Here is a 17,369-nt window from a genome sequence, read left to right as displayed (position 1 = left end):
ATCCTGGATTTGATTCTAATGTATCGAGTGATGATGTACTAGTAAATATCCTGTTCCAGGGACACAAGAGACCGAAAAACGAAGGCTACTTCGAAGTTACTGTATCATTGAACAATAACCGGGTATTTGTTGAGCATTTTCGAGTTAGAAGATAAGTGGCTCAAAATATTGGTCATAGAAGAAAGTGAGTTTTTTACGTCACAATCTGGTGGAAATGGCAAGCTTCTTCATTTAAAGATGTTGGAGATAGATTTGACATCACAATTAGCTGCCTTTTTTATGTTCTTTAAAGGATGATATATTTCCTAAGTAGAATGTCACCAAATGGCCATCTGAACTTGAAAAGACAACTACTGAACAATGTTTTAGAGAAAACGGATTCCCAGAGGCCATTGGGGCTATTGATGGTACTCATATAAATATTGATAGGGCTAAGAATGATCCAGACTCATATTTAAATAGAAAAAAATTTTACTCCATCCAGGTCAGTTAAATAAGAAATACGTATTTACAATTTTAGTTGAGTTTTACCACTTCAACCTCTAGCATCTTTTGATTAATATAATTTTGGAATATTAAGTATAAAGATTCTATTTTTTTGACCTAAACAACTATTTTGTTCACTCAACCTTTTAATATTATTTTCAGATGCAAGTGGTTAGTGATCATGATTTATTGATACGGGCTATTTTTGTTGGATATTCTGGCTCTGTTCATGATAGCAGAGCTTTTAAAAATTCTCCTCTATATGCGGAATTGGTAGAGGTGTCAAGATTTTTATTTACTGGGAGACAGTGACTATCCCTGTTCTCTAAAAAATCTTTTAACTCCATATAAAGATAAAGGAAACTTTACAGCCATAGAGAGAAACTTTAATTTAAAGCTATCAAGAAATCGTCATTGAGCATTGTTAAGGCTTGCTGAACCAAAATGGCGACAACTGTACCATATCAAATTAAGCAAAACTGATAATATAGTGTACTTTATTCGGGCCTGTAGTGTAGTACATAATTTATCTCTTGTGGGAAAAAATTTAATTGCCGAAGCTGAAATAAACATAGAACTCCTTTACCCCCCAACGATACCAGAGAAGATGACGATAATCAAGATATTAATGATTAATTAATGATAATAGGGATGCTCCTGACCACAGAAATGTTGTTACTAGATAAGTTTTAAGGCAGCCTTGGCATTAAAATAATGTGGGTGTTGAATCAGCAAACTTGCCATTGGTACCCCATGAAAAATATTTGTGTCATCTTTGTGATATAATGAAGATATTTTATTTACTGAAGGTCGCTAACTTCCTGGCTGTGAGCTTATAAAAGAAAACTGTTGGGACTGTTGTATAGGAATTGATGTTTGAGTATTTTCTTGGTTGGAAACTGTTATTTATGGTGAAATATTAAATTTTTGGACGCCTACAAATAAAAATATTGGCTATTTAGAAAAAGTCCCTTCAGCATAGTATTAAAATTACCATTAACATCACTGATATGCATTTAAAAAAACAATATTTATTACACTTAAAATAAAATAATTACCTTTGTTGAAAAATATTTAAATGTTCAAAATAAATAAAACAAAACCTAACCAGCAAACAAATTACATAACGGTTTTGAGTTGCGAAATGTCAACGTCATGTCTTAAAAAGATGTTCTATAGTCGGCGCGCCGAAAAGATGCAGTAATCACGTGAATAGCACGCGACAGTTAAAACGAAATGCGTGTTCGAATACCAGTGAATACTGGAGAATTTTAGAGCAGGAGTTTTGGCGTGCATATACGGTCTGATTATTTTTTAATTTGTTTGCGTCTCTTTTGTAAGTTTATAATCTGTTTATCTTTTGTGTGTATTAGTTTGTTTATTTGTTTTGAAAAATGGGTGACGTACCTGTGGCCATCTTTTGAATTCACCCCCTAAAAAATGAGCTTGTAAGAAACATTTTACGGTTTCTGAAAAGAAGGCAATTATAAATATGTATAAAGTATGTGAAGTAAATCATCCAGATTACAGCAAGACACAAAAAATATCTTTTACAGCTGATGCAGCAGGTATGATATAATAAAATAGTCTTTACTTACCTACATATGAAAAACCTGTAAGTTGATTTTAGCTTAACTAAGCTAAAATAAACTTACAGGTAAATTAAAGCTAAACTAAACTAAAATAAGCTAAGGTATATTCTACACACATTGGGCAAACGAACATTGAAAACAGCATTTTAATTTGGCTCACGGTGTAGAAAATATGCTAACAATAATTCGTTTCAATTGACCAGCGGTTTTTTTACAATGTTTTTTATATTGTAAATACACCCACAAAAGTAAATGGTTTTATGCCGTTTGAAAAAATAAATAAATTAAATTAATTACAAAATAAAAAATGTAATGTAATTTCATCAGGTGTTTCCAAAAGGAGTATCTATTATATAGTCAAAAGTTATGAAAATACTTATACCTTTCAACCACCAATAAAGTATCATAGGGCGAGAGCTATTTTGGATAACATTGATGAGCAAACAAAAAATGCTATCCGTAGAATAATCAATTCGTTTTTCCTAAAAAATGAGCCACCAACTGTCATAAAGATTTTATCAGAACTTGAGAAAAATGAAGAAATTCCGAATTTTAAGGAAACAACTTCGACACTTGGTCACTACACACTCAGGGAAATTGGTTTTCGGTAAGTGGCAGATTGTCATATAATAAAGATTTAAAACAATTTGAGTAAAAAAAACACAAAAGCTCACATAATTTTTTTCGTTACAGCTTTGTCAAGAGAAGTCGAAATAGTATGCTTAAAGAAAGGGATGAAATAATATGCTGGAGGCGACGTTATTTACGATCCATAAGAAAGGCTCGACAAGAAAATAGAAACATTTATTACTTAGATGAAACATGGGTGAACGCGGGTCACACGGTTTCCAAAGTATGGACAGATACAACCGTAACCACCGCTAGAAACGCTTTTATCAATGGATTGTCCACAGGGCTAAAAGCTCCGGCAGGAAAGGGGAAACGGTTGATAGTTCTACATATTGGGTAAGAAGATGGCTTTGTTCAGGGCGGTTAACTAGTTTTTGAATCAAAACAGACGAAAGATTATCACGAATGTTCAAGTTTTTGAAGAGTGGTTCGAAAAGCTTGACAAAACCCCGACATCTACCACAAAGAAAGGGGATATTCAAAATTGGTTAATGACCAAACAAATTCATTATGAACAATATATGATAAAGGCAGAACTTTTGAAATTAGTAAAAGAAAACCGACACGCAGACACATTTGTAGTGGACGAAATGGCTAAAGCTACCGGCCGAACGGTCTTAAGATTGCCACCATATCATTGCGAGTTAAACCCAATCGAACTGATATGGGCGCAGATTAAGGGTGAAGTAGCTCGGAAAAATGTCACTTTTAAATTTGCAGACCTTAAACCACTTTTTAATCAAGCAGTGCAAAATGTCAGTCCACAAAATTGGAAAAATGCTGTTGCTCACATTATCAAAGAAGAAGAACGCATGTGGATGATTTAATGGAAATTCAGGTGGAACCACTTATTATAAATATTGGCGAAGATGACGATACAACTTCTTCAGATTCTGAGAAAGATTAGTTTTTTAAAGGCCTGTGTACCTGACTGTGTTTTTTTTAATTATGGAATTTTGATTTATTAAAAATATTAACGCCCTTTATTTTAGAGAGAAAGCATTTTCAAACTTATGTCGATAATTAGTTTATTTTTTAGATATATTTTTGTAAAGAATCCACCATTAAATTTTTGTGCAACAATAACGAATTACCCTGTATCACTACATTTGAAATATTATGTATTTACTGTAAATAGTTAACAAATTATAGTAAATTCATATTATTTACAAAGTATAGGGGTGAGCGTAAATCAAAACTCACACGGTGTTTCATAAGAAATTTTTAAAATAAGCCCTTGCAGTGGCCTAAATATCCATAATAATAAAAAATAAAAATAATACTTATCGATAAAAATACATTTATCGTATAATTCTAAAGACGTAAAAACCCACTCGAAATCTACTCGTCTAATACAACAAAATGGATCGCGCATCGAACACTCGCTGATCACGTGCCAACCACGCGTTTTCTTTGGTGCATCTATTCGGCGCGTCAACTATAGCACATATAAGTCCGAAACCGTTTGCAACGCGGTTTCAGTCAGGTCATGCGCCACTGCGATATACATCAAACTAGTTTCAAACCATCCCAAAATTTCCTGCTAGAACAAACCTAATAATTTCCTTGACTGTTCTACGAGACTTGTTAGTAACTAAGATAATGCATGAACGACGTGTTGGTTTTTATTTTGACCACCACAACAGCCACGTGCAAATAAACGAATTGTGCCAACGGATTCGTCAAGAACTGAATTTTGTAAAAAATCAAACAATGCGCCACTGATTTCCTGAGCGCCTCTTTTAGCTTGCGTTTCATCCCAAATATAAAAGGTCGGATTTTTTGTAGGAACGTCATTCATTAGCGAATGAAAGGCTTTTAGCTTTCCGTTTATGGATTGTAAAATTGGGCATCAAAGTTTGTTTTTCAGCCAGGTCCAAACAACTTTTAATCTCGGTCCTAGATTTATAGCAATAACAATATGAATCGCATGCTGGTGTACCAAACTTCAAATTAAATTTACGTTCAAATATTTTGGTAAAAAATGATTTTTTTACTTTGAACTCATCAATAACCGTGCTGTTATATAGTTTAAAAAGTTGATTTATGTTCAAGCATGATGATGGCAAATAAAGTCTTTTACTTTTATTACGCGTAATGACTTTCACATGCTTTCAGTTTGGAAATGAATTCATACACCATTAACCTTTTCTCAGAGTATTTGTTAGTTTTGTGATTTATACTTTTTCTATCTTATACCCCCTTGACATTCAAGATCCTTTCTGCTATTGTATTTATTCCCTTTTGGCCAATTTAAAATAACTTGCAAAAAAACTATGCAGTAAGTTACTGGATATTTTTGTCAGAGGACCACAAAAAGTAGTCTACTCCAAAACGGCGCCGTTTCCTATTCTTTTGCTCCTATCCACCTCGAACACGAGTGCGTTTAGGGTAGCCAACATGCATCAAAAAGGAAAGCCGCTTGTCCTGTTCTCTTCTGTCCATTTTAAAGACAATATTTTTTTTTTGACTTTCACAAGTGCGTTGCCACATTTAAAAAATTTGTCCTTTTCTCTAGATCCATGATGCCGGCAAAGGGGACGAAACTTAAATAGCAATTCATTGTCCTTATATCTAAAAATAAAATAACCTTTTGTAAAATTTCAATTAATTTAGTCCAAAAAAAAACAAAAGCTATTTCCATGTATCGAATCTAAACCTATTTTGAGCGCTAAGATAAAAGGATTAAATATTCAGAACCACCAACTATTTTAGCATGCTTAGTACCTCTTTTAGTACCGTTAAATGTAATTCGAGTTTATCCTTGATAGCTGGTAGTAACAATAAACAAACAACGCATACACTTGCCTTTTTTCGTACTCCAGTTCTCGCTTAGTCTTTTGTCACAATTTTATCCTCTATCCTTGGCTATTTTCTCCTATAGAAACACTCTGATCAAGTTTTTCCATCATGAGCAGTATGGCAGAATTAAAAAATATCTTAATGCGTTTTGATGTGTCAGATCTCGCGGACATAATGCGTTTCAATGTGAACATCAGAATTTTGCACACAAATTAGAAAACAAACATATACTCGTAATGCTATTTGATTTATTCTGAGATAATACGTGTATAGAAAAGGTGAAAATACATCGAAAACTGCAACGAACTGAATTTTGTCCTCGAGTAGACCTAATTTTAGGCCGGTATTTTTGGTCCTAAAATTATTGGACCTTTTGTTTTTAAAGAAAGTCCTCAAAATATAAATGTTTTACGCCACAATTTCACTTTGGAAATCTGAAAATTTACGGGCAAGAGGAAGAATGACCCAACGGGCAGTCACAAGTAATCTGCGTCGGCGGATTCAGGCGTTTTGCATAGCAGCACAGATATAACTAGCTAACGCAATTACTTGCGTTAGCTAGTTATATCTGTGGTAGCAGGATTTGACAAAAAGTACGTCATGTTTACTAATATATTTCTTTGTTTTGTCTACAGTAGTCTTTTTAAAAGATGTTAAGAGGTTTAAAGTATAGTTATTTATATAATCGGTAATTTTGACTGTTTTGTAACAAATGTGAATTTTTAATATTAAATTTGATGGTAGTATTGATGATATGTCCTAGGAATTGAATTATATTTTACGAAATTAAATCAGGATGGATTAGTTTTTATTATTTGTCAGTCGATACATATAATTAAAGGAAAAAAAATAAAAGTAGATCCGTATTAAGAATTTTGTTTTTAAATATCGAAATTCTCAGTTTTTGCTAAGTTAAATCGGTTGAAAATAAAAAAGTTTGATACGTCATAGGTTTTATAAAAATGTAGTTCAACAAAATAAGGTAATAGAAATCTAGGGCCGTATTTGAAAAAAAAGTTTATGATGGTATCTCAAAAAGCAAAACGTCGTATTTTTATTCTGAAAACCTCATCTTGTACAGGAAAAAAAGTGCCCTTGACAAAGTGTTATTTATTTTAGTTAGGATATCTTTGGGACTATTCGAAATTTAAACTAAACTTAACTTAAATGTTGAAACGGCATTTTGATAAGTACCAAATTTAGCAACTTTGCCATAATTTAACCGACCTGTTATCCGAGAATCCACTAGATTTTTTTTCTATATTATACTTCAAGCTTTATTGACGTAATAATTACAAGATTACAGAAATATCAATACAAACCAATTGTTCAATGTAGGTAAAACTATTTTTTTAGAGAAACTTTATTTACCTAATGATATTAAGGCAAACGTAAATATTCTATGTTTAAAGAAAAACCGACAATAAATCAAAGTCAGTATCATACGAACTTACATAAACTTACATGTACATAAATAAAATCCAGTGCTGTGGACGCCACTAGCAAAAATTATTTCTTTGTAGGTCAAAAAATGCCCCTTGTGTTTTATGCCCTAAACACAAGCGCAAATTTTAAAAAATATCTACGTTGGTAGTAGTTATTAAAAAAAGTATTTTTTTTTAATTTTTAATACCAAAAGTAAGACGTTTAGGGCATTAAAATTTTTTTTCTTATTTTTTGTTAGAGAATAACCCTATAAAATTTGTTCGTAGAGTGCCCGGCATAACTTATCTTATTAACCCTTTTCCTAAATATCCCGTAAAAGGGGTTAGAGTCTGATTAGTACATTATGTATTTAGTTGGAATATCCCATAAGAAAACTTACTAAAACTGGAGTTTTAACCCTTATCAAAGCGTTGTATACAAAGAAGCCTTAGAATAAATACGAAATTCTAAAAGTGTTGCGTGTCATCGCCATAAGAAGTTTATATAAGCATATATAAAATTGTGCATAACTTAAATGGATATAATGATCACTTTTGAGACAACGTTTGACTGTTTATTTTGTTTCTATTTTTTTGTCAACTTCTACAATCCGAAAAACTAAATAAAATTTCTAAATACATTGAAGATCCACTTTCCTACAGGTGTTTTTTTTGATATCTTGAAAATAAGATCATATCAAGAAATAGGTATGGAGTATAATAATGGTGTACTGATAATGTAAATAACTTCAAACCTACTTCATTAATATGACTAGTCATTTTTTTTTTGGGAAATCGTTAAGAAAATTCATAAACAGAATTATAAAATTTCTCGAAAGATTTAATATCTTATCCCTAAGTCAATTTGGCTTTCTTGAAAAGAAGTCAACCGAGGACGCCATTATATGAAGCAATAGATGAAAATACAGTACATACAGTAAATCATTTTTTTTTAAACAAATTATAATAGTGCGGGATAGATGGTGGAGTGAATAAACTTTTACAGAGCTCTCGAGCACTTAGAAAACTAAGAGAAATAACTTGTGGTGTTCCACAAGGCAGTGTATTGGTAACTCTTCTATTTCATATTTACATAAATAGTACCAAAAAAAGTTTTGCGGATGACACGATGGTCCTGTATATTGGGCAAACATGGCAGGGCCTAAAACAAATTGCTGAAAAAGACTTTAATACAATGGTTTGAAAAACATAAACAAACACTATATCTAGCATTTACATCTTACGCAATAAATATTTCTCAATCCAGACGTCTTAATATACGAGTCTGTCTATTCCTGCCTCATTATCTGTAAAATATTTTGGTGTTAATTTAAATGGGATTTGCATTTCAAGGAATTAACAAATAAAATAAGACTTTTAATTTCAAAATTGAAACATGAACAAAATATATCTTAACATTAAAGACCTAACAATATTATGCTTTTTACTGATTAAATCTCGTTAAATTAGCGGCTCGATGGGATCAAGAAGAATCCGCAATTGCCATCTTATACAATTAATTCTTGTACAAAAATGGTTGCTTAATATAATTTTCCTTTTTTTCCAACATATGTACTTTAAGAAATCTAAAATGTTAGATAATATGAGGAACCTTTATTGCTTGAATTTAAATTTGACTATTTACAGAAAGAATCATTGTCTCATCTACGTGCCATAAGAAACAAAGAAAGCCAAAATGCACAAATTAACCGAAAAAAAATGTACCAAAATCATATAATAATATACCAGATAAATAATTACAAGATATACAAGATTTATACAAGATAAATTAAAAAACGCTATATTAAGCAGTAGATTCAGCAGACAGATGCGATTGCGTTTCATGATATTGTAAATAACTTTAACTCAGGAATAAAATGTTTTATTGTTGTATTTAATTTTGTTATTTGAGAAAATTTATCTTAAACTATTACATAATAATAGTCGCCACAATTTTTAACAAGTTGCCACTTTCACTTTTGGTGACTTCTGTACGTCTCGTTTATGATCCTTAAATGTGTAAGCTAGTTTTATTGTCTTAAAAATTTTAGGAATAAACGTAATATTATAATCATTAAGCCTTTCTATTTCTCTCTATTTTTCTTTTTTTATAAACCTTACGAAAAAAATACTGCGCCTTGGGAATTTTGGTGGCCAACACAAATTTTTTTATTAAATGTTTTTAAACTAATTTTTAATATCGATAATGACTTGCTAATAGAATAAACACCACTAACAAAAGAAAGTTTAAAATCAAAGATTATATTAACATGCAAGTTTAAAAGCTTAGTACACCAAGGTTTGATTTAAATCCGCTATGATAAGTTAAAGCAATTACTCGGTATTTTCAGTCACGCCATCAAGTTTACGCTAAATCGACCCATTACTTAATGATTTTAAATTGCCGTCTTTTAAAAGAATAAACTATAGAGCAGTGATTTATGGTGAGCTTGTGAACATTTGTTAAAATTTAAAAAGTTTCTATTAAATTATAGCTTTGTTTTCCATTTTTTTTCCATGTCTATAGAGTTAAAAAAAGGAGTTTTTTGGACTTTTCTTCACTAAAACTAGTTAGTTATCTAATATTAACAATTCTCGCTGAAGAGGCATAGGAATAGAAACTTTTACGGCCAAGAAATTATTTACATTTACATGTTATGATAATATGACTAGAAGAACTAATTTTTTAGTGCCTTTGTCTTTTTAGAGCGGTTATCTGTTCCAGATGTCAGCTATTCTCACTTAGTTAACAGCAATGTAGAATAGTTGAGGGATTGATTGATTGAACCACGTTCTTAAATTTTTTAACTACGATATTATTCTTCTGCCTTCATTATGTCCAATATATTCTAGTTTTTGATTCTTAACTGTATTCAGGACTAATTTTTTCTTCTGTATTGGGTGTTCCTTTGTCAAAGGTATTCGTTGGGTTCTTTGGAACAGCCACATTTCAAATGTCTGAAATTTTTTATAGAAGGCGTTCCTAAGCGTCCATGATTCGAATCCATAAAAAAAGATCAAGAAAACTTAGCATCGCAATAGGCACATTTTCATTGACAGCTGTAAGACTTGACTGATAAAGACTTTTTTCATCCTGACAACTGCTGTTCTAGCTTTTTCAATACGCGTTCCGAATCTCAACAGAATAACCCCAGTTATCATTTATGTTTCTGTCTAAGTATATGTATTTATTGACTTTTTCTAAAGAAGTTCCTTCTACCATTAAAATGCAAGGGGTATTTTGGATTTTTCTGAATATCATGAAGATTGTTTTGTTAGTGTTTATTTTCAAATCACAGTGTCCACTGTGTGATGTAACACTGTCTATTAAGAGTGTCACAAATATCATCATCTATAGTTTGAGTGCCTGTAAAGCCTTTAATGCTACCTCTTCCTTTAAGTTCATGTGGTTCAGATCCATCGATTTCCATTATGTCTACACATGTTGCACTTGGTCTTTTGCGTTCCCACACTTTGCTAACCTTCGAGCATATAAGTTTAAGGATTTAAGCCTTTAAATCCTGGTTTTAATCCAGCAAATTCCATATAGCTAATACTCGTTGCTCATAAAGTGATCGGTTGCATGCAATGGTCCTCGAATATTTGCCGCATCCCTACCGTGAATTTCACCTTAATTAATTGGCATTCCTGTTACGCAACCTGCCATTTTTCTGCCGGAAGTTCCCTTATTTTATTTTTATCATCATTCCGATATTTGACACTTGGACCAAAGGAATTTCATTACTTTCTTCCTTCCCTATCAATAAAAAATAAATATGAAAAAAAATATCTACTTAAACCATAATAAAAAAATATTCCGCTTTCTCTATCTCTTCACTGCCCTTCGAAACTGTTAATATTTTTTTTGCGAAAACTTTCCGATAAAATTAAATTTCGCTTCCACCTTTATCAGACAGTTTCGATGAAAAAAGTTTGCGGCAGCTAAGTACGGGAAGGAATTAGGGTGATAAACCGGCCAAAAAGTTTCTCAATCGTTATTTTCGAAGCTTAAAGGAATTACCGGGGTTTTCGGGTTGATGTATTGTGCAACATGTGGAAGAGTTTTTACGAAAAACTGGGTAGCCAATATAAAAGTTCTCTTAGAAAAAAACAGGGGCCGAAAGTATTGATTTGTAACCTTTGGGGTCAGACAGGGCTTTGAAATTAATACATTTTGGGATAAAAAATTGTTTTAGGGCCCACAAGTGAAATATTGATACGTATATATTATTGAAAGATGTTTATTATTTATATCACTTATAAGGCTCAAAAAACTGCCATTTGTAGAAGTGAATATTAAATTAAACTTTTTTCAACTCCGCTGGAATAAGAAATGAACTCTTATTGAACAAACCAATCATATTATTATGTAGTTAAGATTTAATATTAATGATCAGTTAAGAATCGGTTTCTGTACTCATTCCTTCTAATGTTAAGGATTACATGTTTTGGTTTTGCTAGGTTAGAATTTTGTAAAAGTTTAGTTCAGAAAGCAACTACTAATAGTCTAATAGTAAGAGAGTCCGGTAACTACAACATTCGTCAGATAATTTGAATTGCTTGTTTGCTTGCATTTTAGTTATGATCACGTTTTTGAACTCATCATTGTATCTTTTGATGTAAAACTCTTTGTTTGTGTGAGTTTAAAAACACGGTCCAATATGATAAATAAAAGCTTTGTCCAATAAAGTCTAAAACAGTCAGAGGTTCATGTATTGATTAAATGTGCTTAAATCCCGTTTATTTTAGACTTTTGGAACAGAGCTCTTGCATCTTGGTATGTACCTATAGTTTGTAGGAAAATAGGCAACTTAAAACAATTAATTACGTTCATTTATTTTCGGGTTTAATTAATACTATATTTAGGTTACTTATAATAGTGATAATAGATAGAAATACTATATGTTATTGGTGGAAAGGGTTTTCCTTTTTATAATTTTTGTAAATTTTTCATTATTTCCCTTATCTATTAAATTAACTCGCTTACATCAAAAGAGCATACTTTACAAAGTTATGAATTATATCATTTGCAAAATTAGGGTGATTGTTGCAACATAAGCTTTTTACATTTACCTTTTTAATTAAATAGATTTCTAAAGATATTGATAGGTTTGGTAAATGGCAATATCTTGGTAATATAAAGTACAACAAAACACCTACTGGTTGAAAAATAAAAATTTGTGCCAGGCTGACTAAGGTAGGAATTGGGATATTGTCTTGCTTTTATAAAGTCTTCATAATCTTTTTTTTTGGTAATATTGATTATGCCGTGACAACAAGATTTACAGGTCCTAATATTTTAAAGTTTTTTCACTAAAAATCCAGCAATGTAATTTATTGTTGCCCGACCAATTCTAGTTTTCCTATTACAAATTTCAGGAATTTCATTGATACCAATTTCCGGATATAATGGCATTATCCCTGGTATTAATTCTCATGTTAAAAAATATCTGAGATGTTTGTATGATAGTTCAGATAAATATATAAAGACAATATTGCAAAAGATATGTATTACAAACAATTTACAAACTTTGTTATTTAGACAAATAATGGGATATTGTAAGTTCAGAAACAAGAAATAAATTCTAACCTATTTCTATAATGTCAATTCACTTTAAGCAGTTATTAACAGTTATAGCTAAGAAAAAAAGTTGATTACTCCTAAAATGTGTATTTTAAAAACCATCTTATCAAAAAAAAAATTACAATGTTGAAATATGTACAAGATGATCTACCAGATATTACTACCAGGCTTGTTATTATTGAATTTATAAAAATGTTCAAATTAGAAATGTTTAAGACTTTCTCTGAACCGTCAGAATCTGCTGCCAAATTAAACAAACGAAATCTGTCCAAGAACAAGTCAAGGTAGAAGGGTTTAGGCGTTGTTATATCTGGTTCAATGGCAGATAGAACAAAGTGAAACTGATCTTTTGTTAGTCTAAAGAACTGTTGAAACTTTCCTTTATCATCCATTAGATATCTGCATATTAAATTATTATAGGTTCCTTCTCATTATCGAAACATCATATGTTGTAGTCTTCTTTAAACATTTCTGTGGATTATAGGCAAAATACTTTTGTCTTCTTCTTCGTCTAAGCGAAATAAAATAATAGGTAAAGAGCTAATAAAGTATCACGATTCATATTCTCAACATGAATGCTCCAAATAAAATAAATAGACTAAAGTTTGAAACTCACTGTTGTATTTACACTGCGCAAGGTGAACCACAAAAAATCAATTTTTGGTGAAAAAATTCGATACGGGGGGTTATATCCGAAAAATGAAAAATACCAAATTTCGAAGGTCGATATATCGGGTTCTATGGGTCCTATCAAGAAAATTCAAACGGTTTTGTCTAAGTTTCGTCATTCTGATTTTAACGAGACCATACGCGAGGTCGTACCTCTTAAATTAGCTGATATATCGCATTTTTGGAGCCTATTTTTGGCCTCAAAAACGAGGTCGAAAAATGACTTTTTCCGAATATTTAAAGTGCTTTCATTCAGTTAGTTCTGCTCGAATCCGATTATAACCCATTGTTTTCGTGATGTAAAAAAAAAATTTTTTGGTGAAAAAATTCGATACTTCGATACGGAAAAATTGATTTTTTTTCGAAATCGAACTCACTATATCAACGGCTTTCTCTCATCACCCACATCACGAAACGAGGTCCGTTTTTGAGGCCAAAAATGGGCTTCAAAAATGCGATATCTCAGCTGATATAAGAGGTACGACCTCGCCGATAAAATTTTGAATTCAGAATGACGAAACTAAGATAAAACCGTTGGAATTTTCCCGAAAGGACACATAGAAGCCGAGATATCGACCTCCAAAGTTTGGGATTTTTCATTTTTCGGGTATACCCCCTAGTTAGGATTTTTTTCAGAAAAATTTTTTTTTTTTCGAATTTGAACTAACTATACCAGCGGATTGTTCTCATCAAGTAGATCACGAAAATACCGGGTTATAACAGGATTCGATCAGAAATAAGGGAATAAGAGCACTTTGAAAATTCGGAAATTGTCACTTTTTTTATGTCGTTTTTGAGGCCAAAAATGGGCATCAAAAGTGACATATCTCGGCTATCGTAAAAGGTACGCCCTTGCGGATGGTCTCGTTGGATCCAGAAGGACGAAATTAAGACAAAACCGTTAGAATTTTCCCGATAGCTCCCATAGAAGCCGAGATATCGACCTCCAAAGTTTGGGATTTTTTATTTTTCGGGTATACCCCCCGTTTGGATTTTTTTCAGAATTTTTTTTTTTTCGAATTCGAACTAACTATACCAGCGGATTGTTCTCATCAAGTAGATCACGAAAATATCGGGTTATAACAGGATTCGATCAGAAATAAGGGAATGAGAGCACTTTGAAAATTCGGAAATTGTCACTTTTTGACCTCGATTTTGAGGCCAATAATGGGCATCAAAAATGACATATCTCGGCTATCGTAAAAGGTACGCCCTTGCGGATGGTCTCGTTGGATTCAGAACGACGAAATTAAGACAAAACCGTTGGAATTTTCCCGAAAGGACACATAGAAGCCAAGATATCGACCTCCAAAATTTGATATTTTTCATTTTTCGGGTATGCCACCCGTATCGAATTTTTTAACCAAAAATTGTTTTTTTTTTTGAAATCGAACTTACTATACCAGCGGCTGCCACACATCACCCACATCACGAAAACATTAAGTTATAATGGGATTCGAGCAGAACTACCTGAATGAGAGCACTTTGAAAATTCGGAAAAAGTGATTTTTCGACATCGATTTTGAGGCCAAAAATGGGCTCCAAAAATGCGATATCTCAGCTAATATACGACCTCGTGGATGATCTCGTTGAATTCAGAATGGCGAAACTAAGACAAAACTTATTACGTCGTCCACCATGACGATTGGGCTTAACGCGTAATGTTTCGAAGCCCGAGATCAAAAACACGAAAGCGCTCGGCATACACTCTTTCCTATGACAGTTGACTTATTATGTCACCCGACTGGGGCCACGAGTTTCTAAAAACACACGAGCTATGTTTTACAATGTTCACTCTAATAGCGAAATCCATTGGAAAAAAATTATGGCACTAGGGCGGCACCAACACTGGTTCGGTTCATGTAAAAAACCACACCTTATGCGTTTAATAAATAAATAATAAATGAACACTTTTTATCAGGTCAACATATTAGCTATCTTCGGGCATTTTTAAGATATTCACGATAATTATCTGTAGACATAAAATTTTTGAATAAGAACCTTTAATTCTGCATTTTAAACAAAATAGGTATTTTAATAGTATTTTTTGTTGTCAAGCAAAATATTTTATGTTTTGCTTGACAACATATTTTATGCATTTTTGATGATAATACCATTTTTGTGTGTTTATTATCAACTAAGTGATAAGTCATTTGGATTTCTGTAACTTTGTTTCCAGATGAAAAATCTTTTAGAAGGTTATTAGCGAGATTCGTGGAGACAGGGAATGTTTGATACCCAAAGGTAGAAAGAATGAGGCCTATTACTAATCAGGAGCAAGAGTTAAATGCGTTTTTAACGGTAACCGAAGATCCTTACCTTCTAGTAAATCAAGCAAATATCGGAAAAGGCGTTAGTGGAAAAAGCGAATTTTCAAAAGGAACTATTTTCGTCCCTAACATATCCATGAATATCATATCCATGAACACTTCTTGATAGAGACATACAAAACCGACTTGAATTTTGTACTTGAAGCAGAAGTAATATCCTATATTTTTTAACGTTATCCTATTTACAGATGAGGCCACATTTCATAAAAATGGATTAGTAAATACAACTATACTAACTTTCATTATTATTCATTTGAAAGCCGTCATTTTATGCGGTATATCGACTACCAGCCATTACTACCAGGTCATTAAATGTGTGGGGTGGAATTATTGGAAGTATCAGTCTCTATTTTTTTATTGGTCATCTGAATGGAGAAGTGAACCTTCAATTCTTACAAAATGCCTAGATTACTTGCGAATGCCATTAATCTCTAGAAATCGAATATGGTTCCAATAAGATGAAGCTTCTACACATTTTTCTCGAAATTTTACTGGATATTTGAACGAAAATGGATTAAAACGAATGGACCTATTAATTGGCCAGAAAGATCGCCTGACTTATTAGATAATTACAAAATTAGATTTTTTTCTTATGGGATCTTATACAACGAAGCTGTTTATTTGAGTAAAGCCACCGACAGTGGCAGTAAACATAGAGCAGATACTACGAGATGCATTTGCTCAAGTAACTGCACAAATGTTAGATGAAGTACTAAAAAGTTTTCAGGAACATATTAATTTATGTTTTGAACAAAACGGAGGACATATGATGAACACTTGATGTAATAATAATAAGTTATTTAATATTTTCTATATCCTTGTTTAAATGTTATCGTAAATATTTTAAAAACGACTAAAAATAGCTAATATGTTTACATAATAAAATATGTTGAATTATTAATTCTTCATTAATGGTGGTCCCAAAAATGAAACAAAAAGAAAGAGTGGCACTCCATTTAAAAGAAGAACATTTTTTTTAGGCTTTCTGGAAGATCGACAGTGCAGGATCCTGATAAGTATATTTTATATTTTAAATATCTTTTCTACCCTTTCATGAAAAATTGGAAAATGCGCACTGCTTCTAGTTCTGAAGAAGATAAACTTAAGCTCGATCATCCAGATTTCCTGGATCTATTTTTTAACCAATAAATTTATTAATAAATTCAAACCAAAAACGTAAGTTGGCAAAGTGAATTAGAGAAGCCCAGCGCCGACAAAGCAACAACTTGAATTTCCAACGTATGAAAGGAAATCTCACAAGGCCCGAGTTATTTTCGTAAAAGAAGAAAACTTAGTCATGTCGCATATATTTTGCAGGCGAATTTACAACGGGAAAATGGGATTTGGTCCCCGCGGTTTTAAATTATACAGACTGAGACTTTTTTCCAGTTTCCTGAATGCATAGTAAACAAAGGTCAGGCGGTGTGAAGTGAAAACTTTATTTTGCAAAATGGTGTGACATTTGTTTATTTCAATTAAAATTTACAATTACTGCAGGTTTTACGAGAGCTATCTCATTAACTCTTTTTAAATAGTGTGATTTTTATTTATTTATACGGAATAAAATGAATTATAATAAATGATGGTTTGAGAGTATTTTTATGGGTAATTATTGACAGTAAAATGAACTAGAAAAACAAAAAAAAAAATATTTTCGTGGAAATGGATTGTTTTATTTAAAGGTATATAATTATCATGTAATTTACATTTTAAAACAGCTATTACAGACTTTATTTGAGTTAAGAGTTTGATGGCCTAATACCAGTAAAATATAGAACTTTTACGTATAGATAATTGATTATTATAATTATAGTGCTTATTTTTTTGATTCCTTTAGTTTTTTTGTTGATTT

At 31.8% G+C, this 17,369-nt stretch overlaps 2 protein-coding genes across 9 annotated transcripts in view; one reads left to right on the top strand and one right to left on the bottom strand.

The window, feature by feature from the left end:
* Positions 1 to 17,369, bottom strand: part of LOC126740480 (uncharacterized) — a 262,862-nt gene that overhangs the window by 51,569 nt on the left and 193,924 nt on the right. The window contains exon 3 of one of the 8 annotated variants that reach the window (XR_007661935.1): positions 8,107 to 8,241. The exons of the other annotated variants lie outside the window; for them this stretch is intronic. The gene's annotated coding sequence lies outside the window, so the exon portion shown is untranslated. Of the gene's footprint in view, positions 1 to 8,106; positions 8,242 to 17,369 lie in introns of those variants that run through there. 8 annotated transcript variants of the gene reach the window in all.
* LOC126740527 (acetylcholinesterase-like) overlaps positions 1 to 17,369 on the top strand; it is a 255,707-nt gene that overhangs the window by 127,311 nt on the left and 111,027 nt on the right. The window lies entirely within an intron of this gene.

This window comes from Anthonomus grandis, chromosome 1 (genome assembly GCF_022605725.1).
Source record: "Anthonomus grandis grandis chromosome 1, icAntGran1.3, whole genome shotgun sequence".
Taxonomy (NCBI): domain Eukaryota; kingdom Metazoa; phylum Arthropoda; class Insecta; order Coleoptera; family Curculionidae; genus Anthonomus; species Anthonomus grandis.
Note: the sequence above shows the minus strand (reverse complement) of the source record. Positions and strands in the feature narration are given on the sequence as shown.